This window comes from Onychostruthus taczanowskii, unplaced genomic scaffold (genome assembly GCF_017590055.1).
Source record: "Onychostruthus taczanowskii isolate IOZ18803 unplaced genomic scaffold, ASM1759005v1 scaffold3, whole genome shotgun sequence".
Lineage (NCBI taxonomy): Eukaryota > Metazoa > Chordata > Aves > Passeriformes > Passeridae > Onychostruthus > Onychostruthus taczanowskii.
Genome location: NW_024500349.1, coordinates 11,888,768 through 11,913,394, shown reverse-complemented (window position 1 = coordinate 11,913,394; position 24,627 = coordinate 11,888,768). Strand labels below are relative to the sequence as shown.

Sequence of the window (24,627 nt, the reverse complement as noted above, 5' to 3'; positions counted from 1 at the left end):
AATATCATTGCACCAGTGATTTCCACTCTGAATTATCCTACCAACAGGCTTCCTCCCTCTAAAGGAGAATCTCAATTCACTACCACTCAAGCACTCATAGTCTGGGTTGATGCAACCTAAGAAGGAATCTCTGTCTCCATTAAATCACAGTGAAGCTATAAAGGACGTCACAGCTTCCTACCAGCAATACCTATTTCACCTTCCAGGTGAAAAGCCCAAAGCCCACAGATTCTCTGTGAACTGGGACATGTATTTTTTTTTTAAGCTGAATGTTCATAGCTTAAATAGTAAACGAGGGGCCCAAGACTCTGTCTCATCCTGTCACACTCAATTTACGCAATTCACTAAGCACAGTCACAGGAATTGAAGAGTCCTGACCATTAAGCACTTCCATACCCAACCATCAGACTCCTGAGCCTGGTCTTTTCCATTCACTGCTTTGCTTTTTCTTTTAGGAATATTATTAATGACCCTAATCCTGTTTTCTAGTTACACCACATAACATCCCTGTGTCTCAAAGCCAGGATTTCAATAGACTCGCATTATTCCTAATTGCATCCTTCATTTTGTAAACTCCTGGGTTTAGAAGGTATTAATTAGATTGGCCTAGTTAGTACTATTTTCAATTCATTATTTTTTTCTGTGCCTCATATATTTGGCATTACTCCCAGGAGCTCTACTGCTGGCCTCAGGACACTGCACAGGGACACTTCCAGCTCTCTTTGCAGAGAAGAAACCCAACAAAAGTCAACGTTTTTGCACCTACAGGCTCAGAAGAGCACCAATAAAAGTGTTAGTTCAAACAAGCCTCTTGAGTTTTTAAACCAATCAAGCTGTACAATGACATTAGAGGTTCTGATTTTAACACCAGTACTAATAGGTCGAACTAGTGTGAGCTCAACTATTTAAACTCTGGTCTAGACATAGCCAAAATAAAGGAATTCATCTCCAAAAGCTCTATGTGCTATTTGTGCCTCACTTAATCTCCAAAGGCCAATAAATACATCAGCAGGATCATGAAAGAGCTATGCATGCAAGCCAGAGACTCAGTAAAAAGATGGTTTCGTTTCTGCTGGTTTTCTATGGGAACCAGAGGGAACATGAAAAAAGACATAAGAAAGGCAGAGACCTGCTGAGGGCTCCTGGGATGACTTCAGTTGAGCCAAATGGAGCACAACCTCTCTCCCTCTGTCTCTCTCACTGAACAAACCTATTTAGAAGTGAACATTATTCTATGCTCGTTATTCACACTGGAAAAAAAAGGTACAATTGCAGATGAAAAACTATACCATGATAAAAAGAAGCTGCAATCAAGCCTAATTTTTGTCACACAGTATCATAGGTGCAGTCATGAGAGCTGTGCTTAGGCTTGGTTAAAAATACTCCTGTGGTATTTTGCAAAGTTTGCAGGCTGAACTGACCTGGCAGTTTCTGTGTTTCTATCAAGTCTAGCATCCTGTCTCAGAGAGAAATTTATACCAGCAACTTCAAACAAGAAATGAAACCTCTCACAACAAATGATTGATTACTGAAGGCAAACTGGCTCAGCTTTGTAACAAATTCCCCATGTGCAATAACAGCATTGTAGTTACAACTCATGTATGTTAAAAATCAAGAAGCCTTTGCTTTATCACTAACAGCACCATGGACCTTTAGCAGCTGTAGAACTGCTGTCAGTTCTCTCTAACTATTTTCTGAACACAGTAAATGTTAGCTTATTTAACCTAGCAAGGTAAATTCAGCAGTGAGCTTTAAGAGAGAATAAATACTCCTGTATGGTTAAAATTGAGGAGATACAAATTTAATATCTCAGCCAAAACTACAGAAATCCATCAATTTGCCAACATCATAATGTAATTGTACACATCCCAACTCAAAGAACTAATATGGTTTAATTTTTCCTTCAAATTTTGCCTGAAATTAACAAACATTTTATTCTAGTTTGATAATGTTTTATTTCTTTTAATTCAAAATATTTGATTCATCTATATAACTGATAACCTCTTCGTTCTCTTCTAAACAGGAAACTACACTGTAGAGTTCTCTTCTCAAATCTCTGATAAAGTTCACACCTGATAAAGTTAGGTGTGAGCTTTAGTTATGGCACTCACTCTAAACCAGAACTTTTCAGTTTTTCATGCTCTGCCAGCAAGAAATTGTGCGAGAAGCCCGGAAAGTGCACAGCCAGGACACCTGATGCAAGCTGGCCACAGAGGTGTTTCATGCCACAGAACATGGTGCCCAGTATATAAACTCGAGGGACTTGTCCAGGAACCACAGGTTGCAGGCTGGGCATTTGTGGTGAGGAATTGCACTATGCATCATGTGCTGTTTTTAAGTTTTATTCTTTCTCCCTCTTTTCCATTACAATTGTTGTTGTTTTCGTTTGTGTTATCAGTAGCATTATGTTTTACTTTGTTTCAATTATTAAACTGTTCTCATCTCAACCCACAAGTTTTAATTTTTTTTCCAATTCTCCCTACCCAGGGGCAGAGGTGTGTGAGTGAGTGGCTGTGTGGTGCTTAGTTGTTGGCAGGGGTTAAACCACAAGACATTATTCGTTGTTAACTTGTATTTTCTGCATGACACTATGTGTTCACACCTGAAAAATCACTTTATCAGGAAAGACAATAATAAATTTCTCTTTGTAGGCATTCTGTGTCTCCAGAATTCCCTAAACACTATTAAAGCCTTTCTGATTCTTTGCAACCCATGTTAATTAATATTAATTATACATTAATAAGAATACTCTGTGGTAGACAGCAATTCTAGACAGACCATAGACAGATCAAATTGTACCTTTAATTGTGTTTTAAAACATGCAAAGTATAAATTCTGTATAATGCTTTTGAAGCTGAGAGGGCTAGGAGGATGTTGCGGTGGTCTCTGTTCTCTTTAGGAGAGATGAGAGAACTCACTGACAGGAAACCAGCACATAAATACACATTCAGAGCTCAAGGAAAGTGTCAAGGAAAGAGTTCCATGTTAATTACCCTCCCTCCTCACACACACACTGCTTCTCAATGGGCAAACACACCAGTGTGGCTGAGCACATTTCAGGTACACACAGGTTGTTTGCCAAGAAGCACCAAAGTCTGGAGACATCAGACACAGCCTAAGAGAGGCATCTGCACCTGGGACTGCTGCCACCAGAGTGAGAGAAGGCCACTGCCAGAGAGACTTGAGGAATAAACCAGGAAGAAGCCCTTGTACAGGCTGGCAGGCAGAACTGGCAGGCTGTGATGCTGGAAGTCTGAGCTGCAGAGCCTTCTGGTACCCAGGAGATAAGGACAGGTGCTGAGCCTGCCAGAAAAACCAGGATGCAGGATTTAAGGGTTTGTAGGGAGCAATCACGTGCACACACCAATAACTGAATTACACTATCCTGGCCAAGCAATTGCCAGACACTGCCTGAAACTCACGTTCTCCTCTGATGAACAAGACACCTTCTTCAGATGGTATTCAGAGACAAGGATTCAGGGTGTGGGGAGTTAGTGGGAACACAGGGATGAGCTATGGAAGGGTGCCTGTAGCTACTGGGGCACCTTTGTGGCTCTGCAGAGGATTTTCTCCCCCTCCAAGAAATGCCATGCAAACAGCTGAGCACTTGGACCATGCTGACATTTTTCCCACTAGCTTCTCATGCTAATAAATTTTAATTTAGCAGAGTACACTGATCTTGCTATATTAACATTCCAGTTTTCTTCATGTCATTTTTTTTTTCAAGAAAGATATTAGGTTAATGCAAAATGCTGTAGTCAGGAGATCAAGAGCTGTCTTTTCTGTCCCTAGTTCTGGCACTGCCTCCCTCCATGCCAACAGCATTGCCTCAGGGCTCTCACCCTCCCAGCGCCCACAAAAGACTGTAATGCTCCCACAGTTGGAGGAACTTGCTGGTTACATTTGACCAGCCCTATGTAAATAGCAGGAATTTTAAGAGCAAGAAACTCTCTATAAGCCATATGGCATTAACATTAATATATTAATAAATTCCTCCCTAATTGCAACAGATGCTCAAGTCGGTAGTTTCACCATACAATGCAATGCACTGTTATGTCCTTTTCTGTGAGCAAGAATAAGCCAGATGCTTTTCCACAACATACTGGCAGAAATATGGTGCTATACAGCCAGAAAAAGCAAACTTTACCTTAGCTACAGATGAACATCTACAGAAGAGCTTTTTTAATCTATCTTCCTTAAAACTGATTAATTTTGACAGAGGATTTTCCTACCGATGTCTTTGATTTGATCCAGATGATCAAATACTGTTGGAGCTGAGATGGGTTCATCATCAAGGAATATGAAATTCCCCTGATGTTACAATTATATTTTTCTTATTTCTTTCTATAATACCATTAGACAAAGGAAAAAATTCGTGATTTTCATTTTTCTCACATTAACTACTTTTTTTCTTATTTATCTTCTCTATTCACTCTTATTTATCTTTCTTCTCATTTCCTCAGAGAGCAAAGAGTGCTAACCTGCTTTCCTACTTCACTCATTAAATATAATTGTAATTATTTTTACTTCACCCATACCTGTTAGTTCTTTAAAGTTCTCTTCCAGCTGCATAAATTAGTACCTCACCATGCTAATCATACTCTGTTGCAAGTATCACTACCTCATTTTGCATTTGGTTCTTTGCTCTTTGATCTTTAATTGGCATCTATTGCTGAATTCCTGTGGGGCTACAGAACCCTCAGTAATTCACATTACCAACTCTTACCTGACCATCACAAATTGTTTAAGCTGTCTGAAGACTGCATGGCCACCAACCAAGTGTTATCCCACCATCCCAGGATCCCTGTGTGCAGGTTCCCACCCCGCTGCTGACACTGGCATTGCCACTGGTGCAACCACAAAGTCAACCAGACCACAGCTGCTCTTTCAGCTCTTTGTGCCTTCTTTGGGAGATAAATTTTCTGCCAGATCATGCCCAAGGGAGCCAGCAAGGAGATAAGCAGGGAGGGAGAAAGGCTGGACTGCCTTTTTTGCCCATAGGGCACACAGGAGGATTCACAGCAAGTATGAAACTGCCATCTGGTAAGTGCAAAAACCACACAGTGACAGGAGGAAATGTGCATTTCAACTCTTCCCAGCTACCACTTTTCTGTTTTAATCACAATCACAGTTTCATGTGGGCAGTGCATTGCCCTTGTGGGGAGGGGGTTGCTGTGTGCTTCACTGAACTGCTGAACTTCTCCAGGCCCTCAGGTCGGCCAAGAGCAGAACACACAACGAGAAAGGGGCAGGTTTCGCAATCCTCAGCCACCAGCTTCAGCAGGAGTTTGTCTGGAGGGGAGGAGGGAAAACCGTTAACGAACAGGCCTAAAAATAAATGCAAGGGTTTCCTGGCATTGTTTTCTGGTCCTCTGTATTCCCCCTATGAAGGAAAAAGAACAGTGGGATTCAAACTGCATTTCAGTTTGTTGTTAAAATTCAGATCCCAAGAAAATACATGACAGGACTCAGAAACAAAAGCAGGTCTTGGATGATGACCTTCACTTCTGCTGTCCCTGGGGTTTGTGAAAGAGAAAGGAAATCAGCCACCATTACCAACTCCCCTTCAAATTATTAGGTACAAGCTTAGGTATCCAAATACCATACACTTAGAGGACCTTCTTTCCTCCAAAAGCTAGAACATTTTTATAGAAGAAACAAGTACATTACTTTTATAGGTGATATCTTAAACTTTTCCATGTCAGAGAATATAATGAAAGCTCTAATTTTTTCTTTCAGTATATTTAGGGAACCTGTCAGAAATTCTCCCACATCTGCAGCAGGCAAATATACAACTTTTCTAGGTATGTATCTATCTATGTCACAGGAGAGGCTTAAAAAAGAAGCAGCAATATTGATCTTTCAGAAATCTATACAAAAACTATTTAGCTTCATCTATCTTGGATAGCATAATTATAGAGCACAGCTCTGTCTGGCTGTTAGGTTCCTCAAAACAAGATGAAAAGTAGTAGTTTGAGTATTTATTTTCTCTTTTGGAATACCTCATTGCAATTGCCCTAAAGATAAAAAATCCACAAGTTTTCCTAATGATTTGCAAAAGCATAAAAGCCCATTTTTAGTGGGAGGATGTATAAGATGTACAAGATGTATATAACAGGCAAACTCCACTGGAGTCTGGATGTGTCTGGGTCTGTTGTGCTGATGTAGCAGTGTATGAGTTTTCTTACTCTTGCCCTTCTGGTGCCCTCGCCCAGCTGCTGTGGGGGAGTGAGCCAGGGTCTGTGTGAGGCTGAGCTACCTACCAAGGTTAAACTAAAACAACTTATTTCACATTTTTTTTCTGTCCTAGTCAGTCTTGACTTCATGTTACAGGATTTAAGAACATCCAGCTTATTGTTAGTTGACCTATAAGACCTTCAGTACACAGAAATAAAATAAAACTCATTCACACAATTAGGTGAAAAGATATTTCCTTGACTAAAGGTTTCCAGTGTGGGGAACAAGAGTCAGTTTAACTGGTATGATTTGCTGCAGGGATAGCTCCTCTCCTGGTTTGATGCTTGCCAGATGCTTGCCCTGGTCCTCTGCTCCTGCAACACCAACAGCTGCTTCACCTGTTTCCCCCAGTGCTCTCAGGCGTTTTGCTACCCCTTGCACATCTGCTGGCATCCTGAATCCTTTTGACCTGAGTCAGCAAGTCTCCCTCACCACCCTGACTTCTGCTAGACAAGAATTACAGATGCCCAGAGCCACCTGCTACTCTTCCATCTCTTATTTCCTATCCATCAAGTCACACTGCTCGTGTTTGTTAGGGGCCAGAGTGCTTTGAACACAAGACAAAGATGTTATCAGCATTATTTCTGTGTACATATCCTGTTTCAGTCTTTTTTTCTTTTAGGTCCTGCCCTCCTTGTGACTTCTCCATGACCTTACCACTTGCTCTGTGAGAGTGCCTCTGGTTATTGTGCTTCTAAGCTTAGATGCTTTCCTGTTATTGCTTTACCTTGATCTGCTGCATGTGTTCCCAGCAGACAAACAAGTGGAAAAAGGCTGAAGCTGTAGTCAAAATGCATTCATTTGGAAGTATAGCATATCTATCTGAGGGACAGGGGGATGAAAAAGATCTCTAAAGCAAGGAAGTGGATTATATAATAGAAAATATATCCACAGCTTACCATTTTTCTTCTGCTGCAGTTTAACATGACAGTTCAGCTTACAGAGATGATCTGGATGCCGTCCTTCACCACTCTGACAAGCGAGCACTAGCTCAGGAAAGCGGATAAATATTACATAAATTATTATCAGAGAGAGCTTTGTAAAATATGCACCTACAGACCCAGGGCTACCCCTGTTTGTTTGAATTTTAACTCTCCATCTGAGAGAAGCCTGTCAAAGCCGGTGCTCTGCTGAGGACACGGTGTTCCTGGCTGGCTGGTGAAGCTGGAGCATCATCAGTGGAGGCAGAACCCAGCGAGGAGCCAGCCAGGCCAGGAGGCAGCTGATGCGGAGAGCAGCCACCAGCTCAAATCCCTTCTCCAGCTCCTCTTCATCTCCTGATAATATAATTACTTGATCAAGACCCAAATTCATCAAAGACAGACTGAATCTCTGAATCATGACGTGATCTTGGGACAATGAAATTTTTACAGTCAGGATGAAATGCACAACAGGAGCTGGGAACAGAACATTTTTGGATGCTGAGAATTGACACTCTTCTTCCTGAAAAAAGACAAGCCTCAAGTCTGATTCATAGACTAAAAATAAACATTATACATGAATATAAAATTGGTGAGCATTTGTTATAATGTTATAACTGTAATTTAAAATAGGAATGGACCACCATGATAATTTGTTTTGATCTCCTACAAGGTATTAACTGTATGAATTCCCTGAATTTTTGATTTAAAAAATAGTTTGAGAATATTTATTACGAGAGTTTGAGAATATATATTAATATTTATTAAGCCTGTTACTAATTATCCTCCATACTAATAAATTGTATTTTATCAGTGAAAATTAAAATAAAATATTGTCATTCTATAGTGAATGCAGTGTAACTATACATTAGTTCATTTTCTTATAAAATGTTGAATTTACAGGTCAAAAATTCATATCAAAATGCAAATATGTAAATAGAGATTTTCACTGTTCTGAAAATCTTTAGAAATAATCAAATACGCATAATGTTGGCATCATTGAAAACCTGTACAGAAACCTGGTCTGTATCCAAAGTAAATTAATCTCTTTCCAAAATGCATTCTAAATAAGAATTGATTTGGTAACATTTTAAAATTGTATTATCAAGAAAGCCAGGTCTAAACGTACCATTTTAACTTGATTTGCCATTTCTCATTATCATTTTACTATTTATTTTGTCTCATTTTTCAATTGAATGACTTAAGTATTGCCCTTGAGATGCTCCTATTTATAGCATATCTTAGAATTTATTAGGTTCACAAAAATTCAGTCAATGATGTTGACCTTTACAAGAAAGAATCACTCAGACTCCTTAATTCCATTTCACTGCATTGCAGTGGTAGCTATCTTTCTCCATTTAATCTAAATTTTACCTATTTATTTCACTGTCCTAAGGTTCCCTCAAGCAGAAGGACATTTTCAAGCTTCAGTTTTTCATAGCCTCTTTATTAAATGCAAATCTCCTCTTTTTGTACTTTTCCTTTTCACTGAAAACGTAGGACAACAGACGAAAAATCCCTAAGACCTAAGAAAAAAATGTTGGTTAGTGAGGTATTGTAATGTATATTCTGTAAAGACAGAGAAGCCATTCCTTCCACAAAAACAAGGACAAGTCCAGACCGGGGTTAAAAATCAAACTGAAAGAGTGACCATCCAGAGGACCTTACAGCAATGTGGATTTTTCTGCTTCAAAATTAATAGTAAGATCACTAACTAAGACTAGGAATACCAGCACATAAGGAAAAAAAAAAGCCAAAACAACTCATGCAAAACTGAATTAACTCAGTAGATTACCAAGAGGTTAAATAAAATGTCTGCACAGGGAAAAACATACATCACTGAAAAGCTTCAGCATACCAAGTAGATAATGGGACTGTAGATTCACAGAAAATAAGGTGATGGCAGGTTAATTAACCACATTTCATGTAGCCCTAGAAAGATCACAAAAGGGGAAGAGTCTCAGAAATGGTAGTAAAAAACCTATATTTCAGCTTTCAAAGCCAGAATTGGCACAATTTTGTTTGCAGTAGCTGTCACTAACTAAGTGCTGACTGTTCCATGCTGGGTTCAGGAGTATGTGTCCAGTGAGAAACATCTCAGCACAGAGGTTCTTTTAGAAACTCAAGAGGAGTTAAAAGGATGGCAAGCCCAGACAGAATCATGATATTTACTCAACCAGAGCCAAAAGCAAAAGCACCAGCTCCAGTGCAATGACACGCAGAGGAGGCAGGTATTTATCAGGGCCATAAAGTGATTTTGTCACACCTAAGGGACAGCAAAGTTCATACTTCCAATCTTTCTTTTCACTTTCTTATGATTATGAAAAAAAAGTGGCAAAGTAGCTTCCTTTCTGCAAATATAAGACCCTTTCTACATCACAAGCCATCTCTGCCACCCAAAGTCACCTGGATCCTGGCTGCTGGGAGAGCCAGCAGAGCAGATGAGAACCCCAGCCCCTCTGAGGCATCACAAGGCAAATGAAGTGTTGCCCAGATCAAGCCTCTGGAAAACTCTCCTCCTCTTAATTTTGGAAAGTCAATCTTACCAGTTTACAGCATGCACTTGCAGAAAAATGGATGCTCCCTAACAGACTCTGCAGGGACTTGAAACCACACAGTGCGTGGTGCTGGAGGAGAAATCCCACAGCTCCAGTGACCTCAACTACAGTATCCAGTGTTTGCCTGGTAATAGCAGCTCAGTTCTATCCCTACAAAACGGGGATGAAAGATAAGGACCATTTCATTTTGTAAGACAGATTAAAACAGAGATCTGCAATAATAAAATTGTGACAGAAAACTACAAGGCAGGGTTTTTCGGTAAGGCCAGCACCTTCTCAGCTGTTCTGGTGAGACGTGTCTGTCCCTGTCTATCACCTTTGCCATGCTTGAAAAACCTCCTTCTTTTCTGTCAGGATTTTCCAGTGACAGTATTCTCTGTGACAAGTCATATGGCAATGTGAAAAACTAGATTATCCTTTCCACTCCTCCTTGATGTTTCCATGAATCACATATTCATTGGATCCCTCTGCTACTTTTCCCAGGAGGAGTACGTTCGTGTGGGGAGGGTGAAAATAAAAGGAGGGTGAGATTTCTCATCACACAGACAAAAAACTCTGGAGTGTGCTATTTATGGGGCACATCTACCTTCTCACTGACCTTACTTTCTCTGCACATTTATATATCCATTAGAATTTATTAACTACGAATACATTAGGCTCCAGGTGCATAACATAGTGTCTAGAAAATGTATTTTAATAAAATATCCCAACAGCATGTCCAGATAATGCCTGCAATGTCCCCATATGTCTCACTACACAGATCACCCAACTTAGTATGTCCTGGTAATATATGACCTGCAATGGTATCATCAGCTACACTCATTATCATTTAAGATAGGACAAAAAGGCAAGCTCCTATTAAGTAGTTTTGTGTTTCTAACTGTTCTGTTTGATACTTAAGAGCATAATATTTTAATTAAGGGGATTGTTTTCCCATTATGGAAATAATTTTGAAGCAACTTTCCTCCTGGTTGCTTAAGCAGGTTCATTACAATGCAATGCAATTTACCCAGCTGGACAGGTCTGCAGGTGGCCAGAAACCCATTAGAGAGGTATCTACCTACTACAGGGGAAACTAATATTCAGGAGACAGGAAATCTCACAGGGACTTCGATTTTGCCAGGCATTAACACACTTGACTGGGTAGCAGGTGGCTGGAAGCATAAATTTCCCTGTAACTTATTTATTAGGTGTCCCTTGCCTCCCTTCTTCTAGAATTATGATATGCTCTTGGCATTGATAAACCCCAGCAAGGGCACACTGTAAAGACACAAGTAGAAAAGTCTTGATAAATATTTTTTATCTATTTGACCTGAGCTATTTGAACCAAACTGGAGTCTTTTTCTTTTCTTCTTTGTGGAGAAAATAAAATATTCCTATGATGCAAACCTCCCCATTTAGAAATAATTTATAACTGCCTGTCTTCCTGAATAGAATAAGAGTCAAAGTGGAATTAGATTCTTCTGTCACAGCTCCAAACCTCCTTTCAGCCAGCTCTCTGCCTGGAAAGCTTTCCATCAGCTTTTTTTTCCCCTACACTATAATCTGGTTTTCTTCTCTGTTTTTTCTCCTCTCCATATTTCCATGATGTTTTCTGTACCACTAAAGTTTTAGTCCCTCTGCTCATTCCTGTGGAAATTATTTGAGCTACAAAGTTTGGTTTTCACTTACCATATGCCTGTGTACTGTTTATGTGTTTCAGTTACCTGATGCCCCCAAGGAGCTCATCTGAAGTTCATGCTTCCGTGGAAGGCTCATCGTCACACTCACCAGCTCTAAAGAGCTTTACTTCTGTGTAAACCAGAACACAGAAAAGAAGAACATTTTCCATTCATTCTGGCAGGAAAAGCATAGACAATTCTCTCATGAGTGCTTTGGGAGTAGTTCTTCAAATTCCCTAGAATATTCTGAAAATTTCAGCATTAATCCATGAAAGCCAAGGTCTGTGTGACCGCACTTCACGGCTTCCAGAGCAGCTTGTGAAGCAGCACTCACGACACCTTCAGTTTCACAGCACACTCACCTGCTCTGCTACAGCATAGCAGGCACTTGCATTTAGATTTTTTTTTCATGGTTCATTCAAGACAATCTCATATTCCCCTTCCAGCTCCGTGACCACATGTGCCACTTGTGGATGGCTGTGTATTTGTGCAGATGTAATGGAGCTGCCTCAGTCCTCCCTGCTCCATGTGCCACACATGTCCCATGTCACAGTCTGACACACCACTAACTCTTGTACTGCACAAAGAGGCCCAGGAGGGGCACAGGAGTATATGGGAACTATGGTACCCATCTTTCAAGACCAAAAGTTTTTGGAAAAAGCATTGCCTTATGCATACTGAAGAAATAATTCTCCCTGCTAACACCCACACAGGTTTTCCTGGAACTCACAGTCTCTGAGTAGGCAACAGATCCAGAAAGTTGATATGGTTACTGTAAGTGGTTTGGAGAATGAAGTAGGTCTTACATCCACTTCTAAGAAATTTCATTAATAAGTAAACATATCCATAAATATTCTGAATAAAACAGGGACAAGAAAGACATACATTTCATCCACTTAGCAGCAGGAAAGCAAGAAAGGATTTCTTTTCATAGGCTTTTCCTGTAAATTATATGGGAGAGCTGCATAAATCTTCTTTGAGCCAGTTTAGCCATACACTATGTTTTCCTGTTAAAATATTCACATACAATTAAGTATCCACTAAGCAGACAGACAGGAGCAGAGACCATGGAGGTGTAGGAGGAGCCTGTCAGAGAAACAGACCCCTCCTCACAATACAAATTACAAAAATCTCTAAAGTGGTCAAAGTAAATTGAATCTCTTCAAAACTGGCTTTAACATATTGTCATTTCCTTTGTCCTTTCTCCCAAATCACTCCAACTTTTCTCTGTTACAGCTGGCACAGAGGAAACAAATCATTACAGTACCACACACTCACTAGACAAATCCTGCTGGCTTCATTCACACACATCTCATCTTAATGACAGTCTAAGGCCTTTAAAATAAGGCTTTAAATAATAAATTCAACCACAAATATACCACCATTGCAATAAATTCATGTAAGACATTCAGACACCACAGCAGTAAGAGGTTAGATGGCTAGGAAGATACACTCTTAAAGCCACTTGAAACACAATTACAAAGGAAAAGCTTTCAGCTGTGTTTTCCCTTTATAGAAAGCGATGCACTGTCCCTTCAACACCTTCTGTTCCTGCCTTCCTTCCAAGTGAAAGAGAAAAGGCCCACTTTGCAATCTCTTGACCCCAAAGAAAGCATTTGCATCAACCTTAGGAATTCCTGGGTTTGGCCCCAAAACATTTTCTTCATTGGTGTCCTGGACTTTCATGGTAAAACCACTAGCCTGGGGGTGTATAGGTTTCTTAGGAATTACCCTTCAACCCACATACCTGCCTATAAGCAGTCCTGATCAGCTCCAAAGTAAGCAAATGTCATCATATCCTCCACAGCAAGTAGGCACTTTTCCTGAAAAAAACAAATGCAGTTAACTCCAAATCATCAAGACACCAGTTCCAAATGGAGCCAGGCCTCAGGCACATCAGAAACATCCAGGGAAGTAGTGTTTGATGTTGGCTGGCCCCAGTGCACTTTGTTCCACATAAAGGAGCAAATGATGTATGATTTACACAGTGAGTGTGTAAATCATACATCAACCTACATAAGAAAGTAAGCTCCCTACTTAAACAAAGGAAAAAGCATTTGATTCACATTCTCTACATGGGTCTGCAGAGGTGCTCAGTCCCTGCAGTGACTGCAGAACCCTGTGCACCTAATTTCAGCAGTGTGAATTCCCCCTGCCAAGACTAAACACTCACATGGTTTTTCACTGCCCAAGTAATGATGGTAGGTGATCAGAGTCTGGCTTAATACCACGTAAAAGTCCTTGGAGGTGAATCATTCCCGAAAATGTATTCAGTTTAATTTCCTGGTAAGAAAAGTGTCTGCTCATGATGACCCTTTGTGAAGTGGTTGCAAGCTATACATTTTACTTGTTTCTTCTCTAATGTTTGGTCTTAATTTTTCTACATTTTTCCATGCTTTCTCCTCCCCCCCTCCCTGCTTTGTATTTAGGCACAGAATATTGTATTGTATTGAATTTAGGCACAGAAGTATTGTTTACTATCTCATTAAGCTCATCTGAGAACAATCACAAGCTCCATTAGACCACACTGGCAATATATGGCTTTAATTATTTTTTCATAGAAAATTCTCACACTGGAGTAGAGTAATGGGGCGGTTGTGACATCTTGCTACAAATTCTTACATGGGAGTGTATGTGGTGGGAACAGGGCCTGGGGAGGGCTAATGGAGAGGCAGGAGAAGGCAGAACTGTTCTTTGGGGGTTCTCTAAGGAGAAGGATCTTGGAAATATATCCATATGCTACACATTTTAAAAGTACTTCCATCTTCAATGTCATATGGTCAGAATTAGAGATTCATCATGCACTAAAATCTAAATCAGGTCACTAGTCACTCGTTGAGATGATAGTCATACTTTTATTAAAACTTTTAAGCAATTTTGATCTGATAGATTTTCATAATACTCGATCTCTAAGCCATATGCCACTATTCCTGTATTTGCTGCTCAACCTACCTTACAGCACCGTAAAAAGTCCTACCATCTGGCAGAACAATCAAAATCTTGCAAATTAGAACATAATTCTAAGCTTTCTTGGTATGTTTTTTTGGCAAAGCCTTTGTCCCGGAGTATGAATTCTCCTTACGAGCTAGAAAATATTTCCTAAGATATTTACAGCCAGAAAAACTTTGGTACAAAGTGTCTCTTTTTACCAACTCATGCTGCTTCTAAAAGCAGGGGAAAATAGGCCTCAACATCCTTAATGCTCTTGGCTTTCACTTCATCAAGGCTTTTCTGTTGAAACATTCAATACTGTCGATAGGAGAATTCTTGTGCTGGCAAGACAGTTTTCCTCTTTCAAGGGATCATAAAATAGCATTATGCATTTATTCAAATCCTACATAGGAGAGGTTATTCCACTGCCAAGGTTGTCAAGGTCTAAATCTTGGCCTCCCTTTTCCATCTCCAGGATATTTGCCATTACTTCATCTCCAAAGAACTATTTCTTTTTCTCCAATCTCCCCTAAACACACCTAAAGAAAAGCCTCGAATCTTCCAATAAGTCAGCTTAAGAGCATGTGAGCAGCCTGTGAGCGCTCCCCAGAGAAGCCAGCAGAGTCTGTGTGAAGACTCCAGCTGGGATGAGGACTGCCATGACTGGTTTTCCTGCAGGCAAGAGGCTGCTGCCCATTGAGGGGTAGGGCAGCTTTGCAGGGGTCTGAGAAAAGCTGTGTGGAAAGCTCTTTAGTCCTTCAGCTTCCTCACAGTTTCGTGATATTTTTCAAAGCACCTGGATGGGGCCTGTGAATTGGCAGGCACTACTGACCTTCTGGCAATTTAATGAGACCCATTGTTTCAGTTCCAGACTCCACTTCTTTAAAACAAATAGCTGGTGTACAGTGAGTGTATAAATATGCACAGAACTCCAGAAATTTCCAGCCTCGCAATTCCATTGTTCTGCTGTGATCTCTGCTTCTCAGGGGCCTTTAGCCCTTGTCAGTAAAATCCTGATGGTGAGGAACAGATAACTTAATTACCTTGAAATTGAAGTTTCAGCCTCAGTGTTACCTAGCAATGCGTGCATCGAAAGCATTATGTTTTAAAAGCCATCTGAAAGCATGGGAAGGTTGCCAACTATTCAAGTATTGTCATAGTTCTGATTTTCTCCAGCTCCCCTGATAGCACTCAGAAATGGGACCAGCCTTCCAAAGAGGAAAGACAGCTGGAATAAAGACAACTCCATTTACGTATGCTGAAAACTTTCAAAGCAAAGAATTGCACTTGGCTTCGGTGTTGTCATGTGGGTGCCCTCACTTCCCACTGGGGAAGAAGTGCCTTCCTCCACTCTCTGCTGCCTGGAGGAGGCAGGTTCCTATTGAATCAGCTCATCAGGAGCCCTACAACCACAGCTTTTTTAACAGGAAGCTTTGCTAGGGTGTCTCTGACAGGCCCACAAGATTGCCACAGTGACTATATTTGGTTTAGTGTGTATTTCTGCCTCGTGGTCCTCACTGTGAAAGCTTGAGTTCAAGGTAAAGGGAAGCCCAGAAGCCATGGTAGACCCTGGGAGATTCACCCTGATTCATCTTTTCACCATCACTTCTTAGATTACCTGTCTGTCCAGGCCTGTTACTTCTCTCCAGATGAGCCCTGAAGATGGACAAAGGGCTGGCTGTCATCTTGGCTGAGGAGCTCTACTCACTGCTTGGCTGTTTAGGCCTTTGCTGCTTTTGCAGGCTTTGGGACAGGACCTGTCATTTCATGCTGGAGCTGCTCTGACAGGCACTGGTTCAAGATGAAGGCTGCTAAGCTCTACCATGATAAAAATAAATAAATGAGACTCTGGGCAGTCTTTGTCCCCCTTCACATTACAGAGCCCAGAAGATCTTCACCATATGATTTCATCTATGTATGTTTGTCCAACAGAGAGTCTTGTCACACAAATGTGACTGGTGACTATAACTCATTCTCAGAGATCTCTGCTCTCCTTGGAAAAGTTCTGCATTTTAATATGGTGCACTGTCTTCTCTGGAAGCACCTTCAGAGCTAGACAGAATAAAACAGGAAGTGAAGGAACACTGAAATCAAACAATGTGGAAGGTCAGAGGAGAGTGTAAATAACCTCACAAACATTTACCTCTCCCAACCCTCCCCAGGATGGAGCAGCTCCCCTCTTCAAAGCAATGACAAAGCTCCTCTGCACAAACCTTTTGCCATTCTCCCTTCCTTCCACTGCTGTAACAATCCTATAGATGCTGCCTTAAAGAATCTGCTGATTTGAGCTAAAGCCATGTGTTTGTACTGAAACACAGAAGTAGCTCATTAAACTCCTCTCAGATAAATTGTTTAGACTTAGTAATTCTCTCCTTTCCTCCCCTTACGTATCCAGCCTATTGTTTATAGCTAGCATTCCAGGCTGTGTGTGATGAAAATGCTGATGTGTTTCCTGAGTTACAGACTCAAGCTTTATCTCATCTGTCATTTAGGAAACTGGCTGCATTATCATTTTATACTGCTGTGTGCAATGTTTATTTTTCCCCCATTATTAACATTGTATAGGAGGAAGTGCCCAGCCCCATCAGCTGGTAGCTGTATTGTGCATAGCATACAGAAACACACACAAAATAAAAGGGAATACATAATATAAAGGACTGGAGAAATTTGTGAACACACATAGTTTACAAATTCTCTGTGATATTGGGGACAGCCTCTGGGTGACAGTGTGTTTATGTCCTTCACACACTATCTTGATGCAGAGTTTGCTGGTATCCTCTCCTGTCTTTAAATTCCATTTTTCAACCAAAATCCACAGGATGTGATTGAAAAAAAAAACTCCTGGCCTTTGTACAGACCTAAAAATGATCACCTATGCATCTGGAGTCCTCCTAGAAATACCTCCTTCCCAGTTTTTCCTCTGTTTGAATTCCAGGGGAGACATCACTGGGCAGTGAGTCACCCAGGATCACGAAAATAGCCGGGTTGCACAGGGTTGCCTGTGAATCTCTGACTAGATATTCTGGTCAATAACAAACTAATTGAAAAAGTCAAAGACAAGCCCATGATTTAGAGAAGTTATGCTTAAGAGAAAAAGAATCCTGAATTTCCGATAAGATTTTGACTTAAATCCAAAGAATGCACGAGTGGTTAGTAAAAAGAGGCACATGCTTATTCATTTGTCTACAAGAGATATCTCTTGGGCTAGCTCATGTGCATGGATTTTTTTAATCAATTTTTGTAAAGCCTGTTTAACTTTGTGCTTTAACTACTGAAAGCAATAAGTATTGGGAGGAAAAAAAAGTGTTTAGTATTAAAAAAGAGAATGAGCAGAAGTTGTAGGGGCCAAAAGCAACTGAATTAAAAGATAACATCACTGTGAAGGTGTAAAATTGCCTATTTTGGGCTTTGTACTGTGTATGAGGACAGCTTCTAAATCTGCAACATTCTCACATGTGGTCGTCACCACAATTATTTTGAGTTGCTGTTTTTATAAAACGGGCTCATTGCATGCACACAGTGGATTGCCCTGGATTTCTGAAGGATCCCAAAAATAAGATTATCATACTCTCCTAATGTCAGACAGTTCAACTCTTCTTAGAGATTCTATCAAGTGCTCTTCTTGAACCAATTTTCTTTTCATAATAATAAGCATTCTAATAATAACCATTCTACTAAAAAGCACATTCTTTCCAAATTTCACCTACAACCATGGAATACCCAGGGAATTAGTTACCAGTTCAATCTTTCTTTCAACATGGTTTATCTACAGTTGCTTATGCTGACCTTTTTTGTAAAGAATTATCTCTCCATAATAACTTACATGTACCTAAACTGAACAAAGAGTCCTGACAAAAATATGTCCTGTCAAAATCCAGCTTGGACTTAGACTTGTTGCTCAGGTCTGCTTCCTTCCAGCTCCACACCCAGTAGTATTTTTTTCTCTAATTCAAATGGTTTCAATTCCATTTAATATTCTCTTTCTTAACACCTCGCTTCCTCATTAATTCCAGAACAATGTGTGGTTTCAAATGTTTGCCCTGTGGTCATCCACAAAACTCACATTACCAGTGCCAGAGCTACATAACAATCTCCATGGATTAGTTGTCAGAGGCTCGGGCTGGGTGGATTCAATTTTCCGAATTTTCACAAACTTTTCATAATAATCTTGGCAAGGTTCAAACCACTTTGGAGTTGCTGACTTTCCAGCAAGTTTTTTAGCTCTCCAGACATATTTTTTTTACACCACTTAAAATTAGTCACTTACTAGAACACCCATTTCAAGGTATTTGGTGTAGTTATTTTGGGATCAGCAAAAACAGACATACTGGAAGAGCTACAGACTAAACCAAAATAGTTTAGAGATGAAGTGTGTAAACTGCTCTTCTCGTTCTGAGCATGGTATCTCCTGCAGGGGCCCTGGAGGCAAAGCCTGTGCAGTACCAAAACAGGATCTGAGTCTATATTAGACTTACACTATATCCAGCAGGGGACATTTATATCAGACTTCCACTATGTCCAGCAGGGGACATTTATATTAGACTTACACTATATCCAGCAGGGGACATTTATATCAGACTTCCACTATGTCCAGCTGCAGCTTAGGGACATTCAGTCCATTTGCTTTAAGCCAAATTTCTCTTCTTCCCATTCAGGGACTGTCCCAGCATTGATGTGCTGCATTCTGGTGCATTGTGGTCGCGATGTGATCTAGTGGTTGTAATATCCTCGCGCAAGGCACAGGTGATGTTTAAACTGTGCTATCTATCTATAATCTGAAGGACCTATTTCAGTGCTCTCCCCTCCCAGGGCTCGCCTTCCTCCATCCCTTTTCCAGCCCTGGAGCCAGCAGCAGCAGGGCCCGCCTCCCGCCGGGCAGCGCTGCGCAGGGAAGGCAGGACTGCAAAGGTCTTGCAGGGGCAGGATGTGGGACATCGGGACATCCTCCCCGTGCAACACAGGCGAACCTGCTCAGCAATCCGCTCCACGTGGGGAACACTAGATGGCACACAACAACCGCTGTATTGCTGCTTTTTTGGTTCGGAAGACAAAAATTTGTTTCAAAGCATCATCCTGGAATGTGGCTAAAAGGACCAAGCAAAACATGAGCCTAAGTACACTATTAAACCCCACTGGGCAGATAACCTTTCCAATAAAATTTCACCCCTCTTACTCTGTCAGAGTTATTTTGCTATTTATAGTTCTGCCTAACTTGGCAGCCTCGGAAAGTAAACAGATACTTTATTTAGTGGCTTGTTGACAGGCAAGGGGATGCTCATTTTGGTGCAATGTGAAATAACAGAGAGGCATGCAAAGTACAGCCCACTTGGCCTGGCAACCTCCACAGTTCAAAATTATAACTGCTGGGACAAGGCTCAAGTGATATAATTACCTATGACAGGGATTCTGTTAAACGATCTGTGCTTCACTTTGCAAGTAAAAGCAAGTACTCACTTTCACTCTTTCACTCTTTACATAGCTGTAAGGTTTTTTTTTTCCCTGTCCCAAGAGACCTAGAAGCCCAGAAACAGAAATCTGCTATTACAACTTAATACACATTATTGGATCTCTGCTTACTGTGGGTCTGTTTTAATTCTGGGGTGGGGGGGTGGAAAACCAAAGGAAAGCATTTACAGGAGAAACCTTCACACTTCATTTCCAAAATTTTAAAGCAGTCAGTTCCTGATATTCTTCACAGATTCAACAAGCATAAAGTGATGAAGGGTCTGGAGCACATCTTATGAGGAGTGGCTGAGGGAGCTGGGGATGTTTAGCCTGCAGAAAAGGAAGCTCATAGGGGATCTTATCAATCTCTGCAACTGCCCTAAAGAGGGTGTAGTCAGGTTGGGGTTGATCCTTCTTCCAAGTAACAAGTGACTAGACAAGAGGAAATGGCCTCAATTTGCACCAATGACCTCAATTTGAATTTGAGGTTCAAATTGGATATTAGGAAAAATACCTTGAAAAGTATTGTCAAGCATTGGAACAGGCTGCTGAGGCAAGTGGTTGAGTCAGCATCCCTGGAGGTATTTACAAAATGCATAGATGTGGCACTTAGGGACATGGTTTTGTGTTGGACTTCGCAGTGCTGGGTTAATGGCTGGACTTGCTGATCTTAGAGGTCTTTCCCGACGTAAATGATTCTATGACTCTGTGACTCCAGCTTCTGTGAATGTGTGACATTACAATTTAACTGAAAAAATGTGAACTTTCCATTTCCTGCCTACTGCTAGTAATTGGCACGGCTTCTTTGGAAAAGAGAACCACGTCCATGATTACACGATTGAGGTTCCATCCTAAACTCACCGAAGCAGGAAGCTGTAAGCACCAGTTTACTGGCAGAAGGGTGCAAATCCTTCCTTGCCTGTATTACCTAGCTGACATGGGGGTGGGGAGGGGGGCCTTGACTCTGAAGGTGGCTAGGAAGAGACCTAGGGGCCCCCAAGGTGGGGACTTTTCTGAGAAAGCAACTTCAAGCTGTAGAATCAAGAGCAGTGTAAAGCACCCACCAGGTTGAGAGATGACTCGTCCAGGGTGAAAGGACATTCAGTGCTAACCAGAGCCTCTCCAGATATGAGTGTTGGGGTTTTTTTCTACTTTCATTTCCGTTCATGTATTTTTGCATGTTCTGCGTTTCATGGGGTTTTTTTCCAACTATATAAATAAGTAGTTTTATTTGTTTTTAACTTGCTCCTGTTCGTGTCAAGAATAACTTCTGAGTAACTGGCTGAACTTTATGGTATCCCAGTCCTCCATGATGGCCATTCTGAAAAAACAGAGTTCTGGATACCTCTCCCCTGCTTCTCCTCTTTGCCACTCATAACAAGGTATATTTCCACATAGTTTCAGGGACCAGTTTGAGGTGGAAAAAATAGATGCCTTGGGAGAAGAATTTATGCCTGGAAGTATCATTAACCTAGAAAATTCTTCAGCATTAAGTAAAAAAGAGGGGAGAAAGAACAGATAAATTCATGGGCTTTGTAAGAGACATGTAATAATAGTTACTGGTATCTTATTTTTAAGTTTCAAGTTAAATTCCTGTCCTACCAAACATTCCAGCCAGATTGAACTAAGTGATCTCTATTTCAAGGATGCCATGGTAAGCAAACTGATGAAAAAACTGTGAACTGTGTAAATCCACATTCTGGTTTACAGGAAATACTCTTCCAAAAATACTGTTGCAAAGTTGTGAGTGTGTGCTGACAGTTTGCTGTAAGAGCTGCATATAATTAATATATATAAACAATTCTCCCATTTAAAAAAAAAAAAAAAACCTCATATTTTTTATGCTACTTGGAACTGTAGTTGCTTATTTTGTATTTGTTGCTTGAAATGCTTTTTTAAACATCATCACATTATTAATCACATCAAATTAATGAAGAGTGATTTTAAGCTTCCCAACAGCATGGGAATGCTTGAGGACACCTGTCTCATACACAGGGACAGACAGTGAGAAGCAGCTCCAGGCACAAGAATCCTCTGCCTAGGACCATTTGACTTTCAGAGCTACACTAGTACCTGCCCTTGATGTTGACCTTTTCCAATTGTGTTGGACCAATGGGAAGTGACTCAGATGTTACTTTTCAAGGCATTTCTTTACAAAGACATTGAGGTTTCTCAGCCAAATTCCTACCAGCACGTCTGACAATGCCCTTGGGGTTTACCTGCATCTGTAACACATACAGACCTAAATATTTCTCACTAACATTCTAGAGTAAATCTTGAAAATTGATAGTAGAAACTTAGTAGCATATATTTTAATAAAACTACAGAGAAATTGAATGTTAATATTTTAACTAACATTTTTTCTCTAAACATATGGTATTATTCTAGTCTACATTTGTTCTATATACTGTGCAAGAAAAAGTAAAAAAATGAGAGTTGGTCACAGTCCAGAGGAAAAAAGAGCAGATTAGAAACAGAAGCAGTGTGATCTAGGCTGTACACTGGCAACAGACTTCAGGCTGTAAATTGCAAACAGTAAAAGAACATGCAAGAGCTGGTTGTGGTGGATTCCTCATCAGCTGAGGCTTTCAAGCAAAAAGTGAAAAGCCCTCTGAAAGATATGCTTTATTCAAATAGGCATTTATGCAAGGCTTGTGTTATGTAGGAGATCATCTAGTTTGATCTCAAGGATCCCTTATGGCTTTACAGTCTATGAATAAAGAGCCTCTTTCACTATAAGAGACTCAGTATTTCAGCTACTTTGGACCCAACGTGGTGTAAGCAGGACTGCTACAAAGCAGGAATTGTGTCAGATACTTCTAATGCTGTGAAGGCCCCTGCAGAACACAATGGGGGACAAGCGTGTGAAAGAAGTCCTTTCAGTGCCCCATCAGGTCAGTTGTTTGAGCACAAAGCTGGGGTGAGTAAAGAATTACAGTATCTTACTTCTCACATTGTGAATCTCTTTCACTGACATATCCACGGACCCAGTAAATTTGATATTATGTCAGCACAAACATGAAGTCTTCAGTGATTGGTGAGAGGTATACAGGTCTTCTGTGTTGCCATTTTATTTGATCATTACTGTTTGGAGGGAAAAAGCAATTCAGAATAGAGTTAAACATGGTTTATGAGAGAATCTTTCACACTCAAAAGCTGATCAGAAAAGTGACTTGTTTTTTTTAAAGGGTAAAATATAAATACTGACAGCTTGTCCACTCTGAATTTCAAATTAGAGACAATTAGCTCCACTAATAGAAGCTATCAGTAATAGGGTCTAGACAATGGAAGAACTGGGTTATAAAAAGGGGTTACATCTGACAAACAAAGACACTTTGTTTCTTACTTATAAAAAAGAAAACAATTTCATGGATATAATCAGCAACAACTTGATTTTAGGAAGCACTTGAAACAGTAACTACGATATCTTAAATGGTATTTGGCTTGAAGAAACCCCAGAAGCTCGACTGGAGCTTCTGCAGTAATTTTGGCTGATGTACAGAAATGCATAAACAAGCTCTTCCCCAGCTACTTCAGATATTACCAGGAACATAACCATGACACCACAGAGCTCTTCTCCAGCTAACCACAGAGCCTTCCCAGCCCTCCTAGACACCTACTGTAAACCCTTCCGTGTTTCATTTGGCCATTGCGATAAGCCACCAGTAACTAAGCTAATTTCAACTGGAAGCCAGTTCAGACCATTTTTCATTTAACACCAGTTACAGCAGTAAGCAAAAGACAGGCATACTCATAGTAGTTGGTGATGAAAACCAAAATAATTCTGAGTAAAATAATTATGAGCTGAAAGAAAGAACAGTATATGTCCAACGTGATGAAAACCAAAATAATTCTGAGTAAAATAATTATGAGCTGAAAGAACAGTATATGTCCAACAGGAAAATTGTTATAAGTCTTATTTAAAATATTTGTTAAAGATTTAGAAGAGGGATAAACACTACATTTTGAAAGGAAAAATATACTGATTTAGAACGGGTTGCATATCTACAGCTCATATAAAACACCAGCTATTTCTGGAATGTAAAAAATATTTCAAGCAGAAATATTTACTCTCACAATCCACTCTCAGAACTCAAGTTGTTGTCTTGTTTACTGGAGTAAACTTCAGTTCAAAGGTTACTAATTGATGTCCCTCAAAAATAAGTATATTATACACATCCTTTTTGGTTTGGGCTAGCTTCATGGGGGTTTGTGTTTCTCTTGCTCATTAACTAGGGATAAAGTCCAAAGTCCTCAGTTCAGCAAGGCAGAAGCTAGGAAGAAGCAGAGGAGGAATGGCCCCAGTTCAGGCTGGATTTTAAGTATGTACATTCTTTCCCTCCTCACCACATTTTTTCCCCTCTTGCTTAGAGTGCAACACTATTTAATGAGTAAGAGCTTCCTTTTTCTTTCTGCACCCTCATTTCCTGCTGCTTCCATCCTGTAAGCCTCCTTCAGGATTTTCAAAATTTTTCCAGTCAAGCTGGGAGAATGCACTGAACTGAACAGATGATGGAGGAACTGATGTGCAAGAAAAATAGAAAAGGAAGTAAGAGAGAAAGAGATGTGAAGATATGGAAACAAGGAAGAAAATATGTCCTTCTGTATGCAGAGGCCCTAAGGTGGGTTTAATGAGTAACTAAGGAGTACAACTGTAAGTGCAGGTCTTGAGAAGACTTCATTAGATACAATTTCATGTCTTAAAAATAGACAATTTTATGGCGTGGCTGCATTTCTAACGCTGTGTGCATTTCTGATCCCTCAGTGAAAAAATTGAATGCTTAGTGTACTAAAAGTCATGTAACACTGACTCAGAAAGCAGAACAGAGATTGCTACGGTCTCATACCTTCATCTCAACAGTGCAGACTTCATAT

At 40.4% G+C, this 24,627-nt stretch overlaps 1 long non-coding RNA gene across 1 annotated transcript; it reads right to left on the bottom strand.

Annotated features, from left to right (window-relative positions):
• Positions 1-5,095: 5,095 nt before the first annotated feature.
• LOC121337928 lies at positions 5,096-22,819 on the bottom strand. Its single transcript, XR_005952960.1, has 6 exons — positions 22,699-22,819; positions 13,124-13,199; positions 11,422-11,506; positions 9,704-9,865; positions 7,137-7,223; positions 5,096-5,292 (listed from the first exon to the last, which is right to left on the bottom strand). It is a non-coding gene; the product is annotated as an uncharacterized LOC121337928 (long non-coding RNA).
• Positions 22,820-24,627: the final 1,808 nt, after the last annotated feature.